Source organism: Otolemur garnettii, unplaced genomic scaffold (assembly GCF_000181295.1).
Source record: "Otolemur garnettii isolate 467f Iridium unplaced genomic scaffold, OtoGar3 scaffold00041, whole genome shotgun sequence".
Taxonomy (NCBI): Eukaryota; Metazoa; Chordata; class Mammalia; order Primates; family Galagidae; genus Otolemur; species Otolemur garnettii.
Window position 1 is genome coordinate 4,074,775 of NW_003852436.1, and position 10,044 is coordinate 4,084,818.

The 10,044-nt window shown below is 39.3% G+C and overlaps 1 protein-coding gene across 2 annotated transcripts in view; it reads left to right on the plus strand.

Moving 5' to 3' along the window:
* GAB1 (GRB2 associated binding protein 1) overlaps positions 1 to 10,044 on the plus strand; it is a 134,069-nt gene that overhangs the window by 73,904 nt on the left and 50,121 nt on the right. The gene's annotated exons all lie outside the window — the stretch shown is intronic.

Sequence of the window (10,044 nt, forward strand, 5' to 3'; positions counted from 1 at the left end):
GGTACTGTCTGAAATTACCAGGTCCTAGTATTAGCATATTGGCATGGTTTCAGTCTCAGGGTTCCTATTGACTTGTTCTCTGACTAAGATAGTTTCACTTTTTGTTCACTGACCTTATAGAGATGGAGGTTTATTAGAGTTTATGGCTGAACTCTCACAACAATAAGAAAGCCTGCTGTAGGTGTGTTGAATCATCATTATACTTGGATACCAAGTTAGTGAAGAACAGAGACAGATCATTAGGGTCACCAGAAGACATTCATTCATGTGTTCATTCATTCGGGTGACAGCGGTCACACGTGTGGTTTAGCCGCCAAGTCCTCACATCCTGTGCTAAGCACTTAGATTGAGGAAGAATAAGACAAAGTCTTGGGGGTAGAAATCGTCTGTGCAGTGGATTGATTGGGATGCAGGAGGAGAGCACGATGATAGAGGTTTGCACAGAGTGGCGTGGGCACCCTGGAGCAGTCAGCCTGGCCTGGCACAGGTGACAGGGGAGCCAGGCCATGTGAAAGGTGAGGTGTTGCTAGTAGTACACCAGATCCCACCTATTCCAAATGGAAAAGATGAGTTCCTCGCCATGTTCTCTTGGTATTTTGGAAATTTTGCAAACCGTAGAAGAAAAAAATCTTAAAAATAAGATTCCCAGCTGCATGCGGTGACTCATCCCTATTACAGTCCTAGCACTCTGGGAGGCTGAGGTGGGAGGATCCCTTGAGCTGGGGAGTTGAGACCCCATTGCTACTGAAAAAAAAAAAAAAAAGATACTAAAAAAAAGGTAGAAAAATTAGCTAAGTGCCTATATACCCAGCTGCTCGGGAGGCCAAGGCAAGAAGATCCCTTGAGCCCAGGAGTTTGAAGTTGCTGTGAGTTATGATGCCACAGTACTCTAGCTTCGGCAATACAGTGAGTCTCTCTGTCTCAAAAAACAAAAACACAAAAAATGCTATTCCCAAGCATTATTTTAATGGCCAGAGACTATTATATGGAGACATATTCAGTCAGTTCCTTACTGTGACTAGCCACTCTGGTTTGCCCAGGACTGAGGGGTCTCCCAGGATGTGAGACTTTCAGTGCAAAAACCAAGACAGTTCTGGGAAAAGTGGAATCGTTGGTCCCCCTGTCTAAAACTCTCCTGTGTTGAGTATTTAGATTGTTGTAGATATTTACTGAAATAGCACATTGAATATTTTCTGTTGTAGATATTTACTGAAATAGCACGTGTTGAATATTTTGGTGCTTTGGTATTTAGGTACATTTTACATGATTTCCTTAGATGAGGTTCATAGAAATGGATTAATGCCTCAATGACTATGGGCACATTTGGAGCTCTTGATAATGCTCACGGCTCTTAATTGCATTTCTGCTGTCGTTAGCTAGATTGGTAGGACTCTACCTGGACATTTGCACTAACTCTGCCCCCGCAGGTTCTTACGGAGCTACACAGAAGGTGGAGCTAGGTACATACTTGTTCTCCACTCACGGCAACTCCCATTCCAAATCTGATTGGCCAGATAACATATAAACTCCAACCAACTCTCGTCTAGACCAGAGACAGGTCAAAAGCCAATCTCAAAAGATGGAGTAGACTGTCTGGCCCTACATTCCTGTGTGTACATCCCACCCTGAGCTCACTGTCTCTTACTGCACGTGGTAGTAAGAAAAGGGGGAGATTGGATGGACCCAACACAGGTGGTCTCTCTTCCCTGTACACGCTGCAGTCCTCTCTGCTCATGTGGAATGTTGCGTGAATGTCTCAGATCAACTCCCAGCCAGGCTCTTGTCTCTTCAGCCTCCTCTTGGTTGGATAGGTAAGCCTGCAAACCCCCCCAGGTAGAGTGGGAACACAGGCCTGACAAGTGGGAATATGATGAGAGAAATGAAATAGTACTTAAAAGTAAAAATACACTTGACCTGCCCCCCAATGCTGTATTGAGAATTAAGGCCACAAGGTGACCTACTTTTTTGTGGAACTTCATTAACTAAATTTCTCTGGTTTGGGTCCAAGGCACATCAGCCTCATACCAAACTGTTCCCTGATTTCAGTTGTGCAGGTGAACCCCTGAAACTGTACAATTTTGCTGACATGCCTGTTTCTGAGAAAAGTTGCCATTGCTTTCATCAGATTCCCAAAGTGGTCTATGACCCAGAAATGGTCTAAGAACTAATTTGTGCCTATTAAATACTGAGGAGTTTTTGTCATTGCTTTTGTTTGTTTAATGTAGTACTCATGCCTAGGCTTTGAGTAGGCACCAATTTAGCAGTACTTTCGACAAGTAAATTGTATTTACTGTTATTGATAATTTCAAGTTCCCAAAGTTATTCCCTAGCTACTATTTCTGAGTTAAATTTGATTTTTTTTCTCTCATGAAATTGTTTTCTTTCTACCTAATTTGTTTCATCCAGGCAATGTATATAAACTCCATAACATTTAGAAAGTTTATGGAACAGTTGAAAGCCTAGATCTAGGCATTGTTCTGCATTATTTTCAGTGTATTCTTTTGTTTATATTACTAAGCTAAAGTTAGCACAGATAGTACAAGGTTAGAAAATGGTGACAATGGTTTGAAAACAGGAAATTTTAGGCTTGTGTGTGTTTGGAACAGATGATCATAATGATAGAGCCAGTGGAGTGGAAACTTCCACCAAGCCTGTTTTTTCCTTATTTTGCTCTATGAGAAAAGATGGTGCTTCCTGGAAAACAACTCAAGTATTTTAAAGCAAATGGTTTTCCTTTGTCCTTGCTTCATGTTTAATTTGTTTTTCTTTATTTTATTTACTCTAGTAGTAGTATTATGGAACATTAATATTTTTAATAAGTAATCCCCAAAGCGCTTACTTTAGATACTATCTAAATGTACTGCCATTTACTGACATGGTTATGTAAAAATTTAAAACAATATAAATATTATAACCACTTGACTTAAGAGAAGAAGAGAAAGAGACATTTGTTCCTCTATTTTGTTTGCAACTTTCCTTGTTTGTTTTTTTTTAACCCCCTAAGTTGCAGTCTTTAAAACAAATTTGTTACACTTTATTTGTCGAAGCTATTTCCTGACTAAGACTCCTTCCAGATGTATCCCCAAATTCTATATTTAAAAAGAAGGTTCAATTCATTCACTAATTGCAGAGTAATAATAAATTGGCATTTCTATCCATACATAAACTTTTGTGCACATGATTCAGTTTCCTAGATTTTTTTAATTAATAGATTTTCTTTTTTAGGGCATTTCTACACATAAACATAAATTGTGTAATACTTTTTAAATTATAAAAGTAATAAATGGGAGCTTTTTGAAAAAAAAATTACATGATACCAAGCTCTGTAAGATAAAAACATGAAATTTGACTCTTGGATCACTAGTCCTAGAATCCCCACAGTTAACAGCATGTCTCTTTCTAGATGTGTTCTCTTTGTGGGTGCTGCTTGTGTGCAAACACACTTTTCAGATAAGTGGAATCATACTATGTGTACAATTCTGCAAGTTTTTTAACAGTTATCCTGTGGGCATTTTTCATTGATAGATCTGCTCACTTTTGGAATGTAGATTAATTATAGTATACATGTCCTGTAACTTACTTAACCGTTAACTTGCTGGTAAAATTTAGATTAAAACCTTATAAAAAATAGCCTTTCCTCAGGAGGCTGAGGCAACAGAATCACCTAAGCCCAGGAGTTGGAGGTTGCTGTGAGCTGTGTGACGCGATGGCATTCTACCGAGGGTGATAAAGTGAGACTCTGTCTCTACCAAAAAAAAAAAAAAAAAAAATAGCCTTTTCAAGTCAGGGGCAGTGGTTCCTGCCTACAATCCCAACCCTGAGAGGCTAAAGCAGAAGGATCGATTTAAGGCCAGGAGCTAGAGACCAGCTGGGGCAACATGGCTAGAGCTTGTCTCTACAAAGATGAAAAAAAATATGTGTGTATAAATATATACATAAGTTTTGAGATGATACATAAATTTTGAGTTCTGAGAACTCACAGTAATGGTCCTCTTTCCCTAAATGTCATTTGCGAAATACCTTTTAAGAGATTTCAAAATAAAAAAGTTCCATTGCACTTTTCCTCCCACACGTGTTCTTTGGAAAATAAAAAGTAAAATTACATTGGTGGGGCTTCATGGTGGAAGGGCAGTTGACTCAGGAATGTAGAAAATGCTGTTCTTCCTCAGCTTGTCCAGTCAAGGTGAACTTCGTCAGGGCTCAGCGGTTACCCAGAGACCGAGATGCAGTCATCAGAGTTCTTTCTTAAGGGGAGGGTTGTTTTCCCACATCCCTGACCCCAGCCCCCACTGGTTTACAGGAAGGAATGAATGGGCTTGTTAACTGGCTGCTTGGATGATGTGTGCCTGGGAGTTCATAGGAGCAGGCAGGAGCTTGTACCCTAACTCAGAGAAAGGTGAGGAAACTTTTAAAGAGCAGATCTTGAGCTAGGTCTTGAAGGATGAGTAGGAGCCCATGGGGTAGGGGATATGAGGTGTTCAGACCAAACAAAATATAAAGCCATGGAGGAGTGAAAGAACTAGATAGGTGCTCACTGTGGCCAGCTGTGGAGGCGAGAGATTAGAGAGATGAGTCAGGTACATGTGGTTTTGAAGAACCTTGTATGCCATCCTGTTAAAGGGGTTTGGACTTCACTAACAACTTTGGACTTTTTCTTTCCCAGAGATCTGGGTTCCCTGTGCTTATTCTAATGAAGAGAAAACGTTAAAGCATCTCATCAAGGGCTCTGAGCACTTACAGTGTGAGGAGCATTGTTGCAGACACACACACACACACACACACGCAGGCACACACACACAATATTAACCAATGGTTTTAGCTGGGTAAATAATTTGTAAGCATTTGCAAAGTTTGGAAATGTAAATGACAGACTGTTCCCATCTATCCTATAGCAATGCAAGAGACACTACAGAGCAGTGTAGAATAGAGGGGGACAGTTAGGAAAGAACCTTAAAGAATGGATTGGGTTTGAAAACAGTTCATAACATTTGCCAGTGAGATAAATATTCTGAACAAAAAATAGGAAGACATAGGTAGCATTGGCACAAGCAAAAGGTATAAGAAGATAAAAAATTAGATGTGGTTTGAAAGGACTTGTGATTTTTTTTTTTAATTCTGTTTTAAAGAGCAAGGTAATTCTGTCTAATGGTTGGACCTGTGGTTCTACTCTTGGTGGCTCATTAGAATCACATGTTGAAGTCCAGGCATGGTGGCTCACACCTGTAATCCGAGCACTCTGGGAGGCCGAGGAGGGAGGATCCCTTGAGTTCAGGAGTTTCAGACCAGCCTGAGCAAGAACAAGTTACCCTCTCTCCTAAAAATAGAAAAAATTAGCTGGCCGTTGTGGTGGGTGCCTATAGTCCCAGCTACTTGAGAGGCAGAGTCAGGAGGATCACTTGAACCCAGGAGTTTGAGGTTGCTGTGAGCTAGGCTGATGCCACTGCACTCTAGCCTGGACAACAGAGGCAAGAGACTGTCTCAAAAAAAGAAAAAAGGAGTCATCTGTTCAGTGTTTGTCAGTGCCCATGTACCACCCTCCCCCCTCACCTATAATTCAGTTGTTCTGAGGTGAGGTCATAGCATTGCTTTTTTGGTTTGTTTCTTTTTAGGAGCAAAGTTCTCCAGACATTTCTAATGTGCCTTCAGAGACATCCCTAAACTCATTTCTGATCTTCTCTTTTACCTGCCTATAATTTTGGCTATTTCCTCAATAGCCCTTAAAGGTACGGGGAAGAGATTAGGGTGTCTCAGCAAGTATCACAGCAGGCCTGTGGTCTGTGGCTTATACCATAGAGAACTCAGAAAACAATTGTTCAACAGTTGCAATATTTTTATTTAAAACCATTTTTAATATAACCATATATATTGGTTTATTTAAATATATTGGTTAAATATATTTAAATAAACCAATATAAATGGTTTATTTAAAACCATTTTTATATAAAAAGCCATTTGCTAGTTAGCCTAATTGGGCAAATCTTGTGAATTTGTTGGTAATGTGATAGCAGGCAGTGGTTTGAGACTTCCAGATTGAAGACTTCTCTCTTCTCACTGAGTAGCAGGACTCCATCTATACTTTCTTGCCAGGATATACGTACCCATATGTGGTGTGTGAGAAGCCTGCCTTAAGTCCTAGCTTCACTGCTACAGTTCTGTCTTCAGTCTGGCATATCTGGTTTTCATACAGAAAGTATTTAAAGGAATGATTCTTTTAAACTAAAGTTTAAAAATAGTTCTGATATTCATAGAGCTTTAAAAGCAGATTAATGTATCGTTTATACACCTCTTTGCCTGACAGTTCTTCAATGGGCTGGTGAGATTGTGGCATGTCACCATCCCCATCATGCATAGATAGTATGGGAACTTCATAAAGTTATTTGTGCCTCAGAAGTTTTGATTGTACATTCAGCAGACATTGATCACCTCCTTGGGGGGAAAGAAAGTTGAAAGGTGAAAAGACCCATCTCCAGACCTCAAGCAATTCAGATGTAGAGAGGTCAAGTGCAAGACTAGGAACATGGTGGACATGAGAAGCTCAGAGCCAGCTCAGAGATGATGCCCTGAAGAGGACTGAGCTGGATCCAGGGGAGTAGAACGTGTCAAGGCCAGAGGCAGAATAGAGCAGACAGTTCTGACATTGCAGGTATCTCTCACATGGCTGGAAGGCAGAGAGTTAAGAAGAGAGGCTGAAGAGATTGGGGGTGGGGAAAGGGCAGGAGGTGATTGGAGGCCCCCCCAAGCCATGTGCCCTATCAGACAAGTTAGGCATTATCCTGTATGTGGTCATTATGAAAGTTTTGAGATACACAAAACTCAAGAAAAGTAAAATCCCAGCAGATGAAACAAGTGAAGCCGTCCCAGCAACACCCATAAGCTAAACGAGAACAAATTGAAACATGCAGGGGTAAAACAGAAAGGACACTGTTGCCTATGTTTCTTAGAAGGGCTGTAATGGACCATAACACAGTCTGTCTCAAAACTTTAGGTGACTAAGTAGTAGCCTACTTAGGTGCAGTAGGCAGTCACTTGAGCACCGGGAATGGGAGTCAGAGTATGATACTTTTATTTTTTTGCAGTTTTTGGCCGGGGCTGGGTTTGAACCCACCACCTCAGGCATATTGGGCCGGCACCCTACTCCTTTGAGCCACAGGTGCCACCCCAGAGTATGATACTTTTAAGCTACTCCACAATGCAGACTTCCTAATGAAGTCATGTTAACTACCTGATTTATTCAATTTAAAAATCGAGCAACTGTTACATATGAGAAATGATAACAAAGTAAGGTTTTATACAGTTCTCAACTATGCAGATGTCTCCCACATTTTACCTTCTTGGTTGGCTGCTTATAATGGAAGTCTTAAAACTTAAAATGATTTTTTGTTTTAGAATGGCTTTGAGTATTTGGTTTTGCAGGTTTCTAGAAATCTTATCCTTTTTGTCTGTCACTGCTCCGCAGGATTGGCCAAGCAGTGTTCAGCTTTCTCTGGAGCTACCAAGGCAGCGAGGATAAAAATAGGACAAACTTTAAGAATCCCAGATATTTTCAGATAACAAAGACTGATTTATGTGGGCCCGTTTTGTGCTCCGACAAAACACAGAGAAGCTTTTGTGCTGTGATTAGCAAGGGTGCTGATGTCAGTTCTCTTGTCGAGCATCAAGCTTTATTCTGTGGCTAAATTGTGCTTTGTACCATAATCCAGAGAACCTTTGTATCTGCCTTATTAAAGTGTGTAGTTTATGTAATTGCTTTTGTTTTCCAGTTTAATCTGTGCCAGATTCAATGAGAGTGACTCATTTTGTGACTGAGACAAACATTCACATTTGGACCATGTTAAAAATAAATAAATAAGTGGCAGGTGCTGCTTGGCTAAATTCTGTGTTTTAATGCTGTAATTTCCTGCTGTAAGGGTTCGTGTTTTGTATAATGTCTACTCAGCCTCTGCTGTCACTAGCCTCGGATAGCCCGTGCACCTCAGTTCTTTGCTGGTCATTTCTTGGTTATTTATTTTAGCTTTTTGGATTTTAACAATGTGATTTAAATAGGGAAGGAAAGGAATGGATGGGGTAAACATCCATTCAGAGTCAGCAAAAGGACATGCTCTTTTGTTTTCTGTTTTTGTCATTTTCCCAAGGAGTTTTGTGCATGTGTTGTAGTAAAGTTACTTTAGCTATGTTTATTTTTATTGTGTTTGTGTTCAGTATTGGTGCTCTTTTTCTCAAAGGGAAGAAGATTTGAAAGCATTCCTTTCTTTTCATGGTAGCCTACATATCTGATCTAAAATGCTCAAAAATTTTACAACTTTATACTCTTAGAGGAATTCTACTTACTTATTTCACAAATATTTCTAGGTACCAAGCACTGTGCTATGCATTGGGTATATTATGGCAAATAAAGCAGACATGGCCACTATCTTCTTGGATTTTTCAGTCTAGTTAAGAGTTAGATATCAAACAAATAACTACAAAGAAAAATTGAATTGCAAAATTCTATAGAACAAATCACTACAGAAGTAAGTAATAGGGTTTTCTAAAACTATGCCTCACATGGGGGATAGTTGAGTTGAGGGTCATCAGGGAAGGCCTGAGGTTGGAGTTATCTAGGCAAAGACTGGGGGAAAGAATATAATGGACTTAGGAAACAGCATGTACAAAGGACCCTGAGGCAGGGAAGAGTTTAGCATCCCATAAACCATATTACTGAAAGGGAGAAAGAGATAACTGATAAAACTGAAAAGAAATAAGAAAATTGTATTTGAAACATTACAGATGAACTATACAAGCACAGCAGTGTTGCATTGTTAGGGTAAGGGCATAGATAACCCTCCAAACAGTCCAACAGTATCTGAGAGCCTCACTGAAGTGCGGCTCTCCAATTGATGCTTCTAGGACTTAGCCTGAACCTTTGGGGAATGGGTGAATATGTTCAATGAATCCTGCAGTAAGGCATTTTAGAAAGATTTCCATGGAAAACATTAAAGTTTTAAAAAGTCACTTTGGTGTTTAAAGACAGAATCTTTACTGTCTGGAGAAGTCACTTACTAAAAGATATGACTCCTTGGTGGCCCTGGATAAATGACATAGTGCTCGATATTCTTTTCCCTTTGCTTCTCCATTCCTTTTTCAGGTTTACTGCTTACTAGAAAAGTATCCATACATGCATAATTTTACTAAAAGATGGTATTTCTTCATTTTGAAGTAAATAGAGTATACTGCTTACTTAGCGAGCAATTTTTTTTTTTAGCAAGCAGATTTTTATAATCCAGAAACCAATGCTGAAATCATCTGAGTCTAACACTTTCTCACTTTTCAATATTATCTAAAACACCTATAGGACTCTACCCTGCCTTTTCCTTCTAGACAGGGTATTTACCTTTTCCTTTGAACTGCAGTCATATTGAGAAGGTAATTTAAAGGATAGATGATATTAAACAATTACACGTTATTTTTAGGCCTTTGTAATTTTTCTTGCTAAAGGATTGCATAAGTTTTTCCATAAAGGAATGCTTGTTCATTTAGCAATTGTTCTGCAGATATTTTGCCAGGGTTGCTCAAATGTTTTCATGTATGTTAAATATTTTCTTCACCATTAGTCAGTTTCTTGAAGGTAAGAATCATGAATTACATACTTGTCTTTCTTCTTACAAGTAGCACAGTATTTACTAACATATTGACAATAATAACAGTAATAACATAGTGACTGGTTAACTCATTGATTTTTCTTCTTTTTTATTGTTTGAAATTCATTGAGGATACATAGAATTGGGTTACACTGATTGTAGTTTTTAGATAAAATCCCTCTTATAATTGTGTCCCACCCCCAAGAGGTGTACCGTATACCATGACTCCTGACCCTCCTCCCCTGCCTCCCCACTTCCTCATTACCTTCTCCCTGGATTAGCTCATCTACTGCCTTCATGTTAGAATTCAGTACATTGGATTCTTGCTTCTCCATTCTTGTGATGCTTTACTAAGAAGAATGTGTTCTACCTCGAGCCAGGTTAATGTAAAAGATGTAAAGTCTCCATCTTTTTTTTTTTTTTTTTT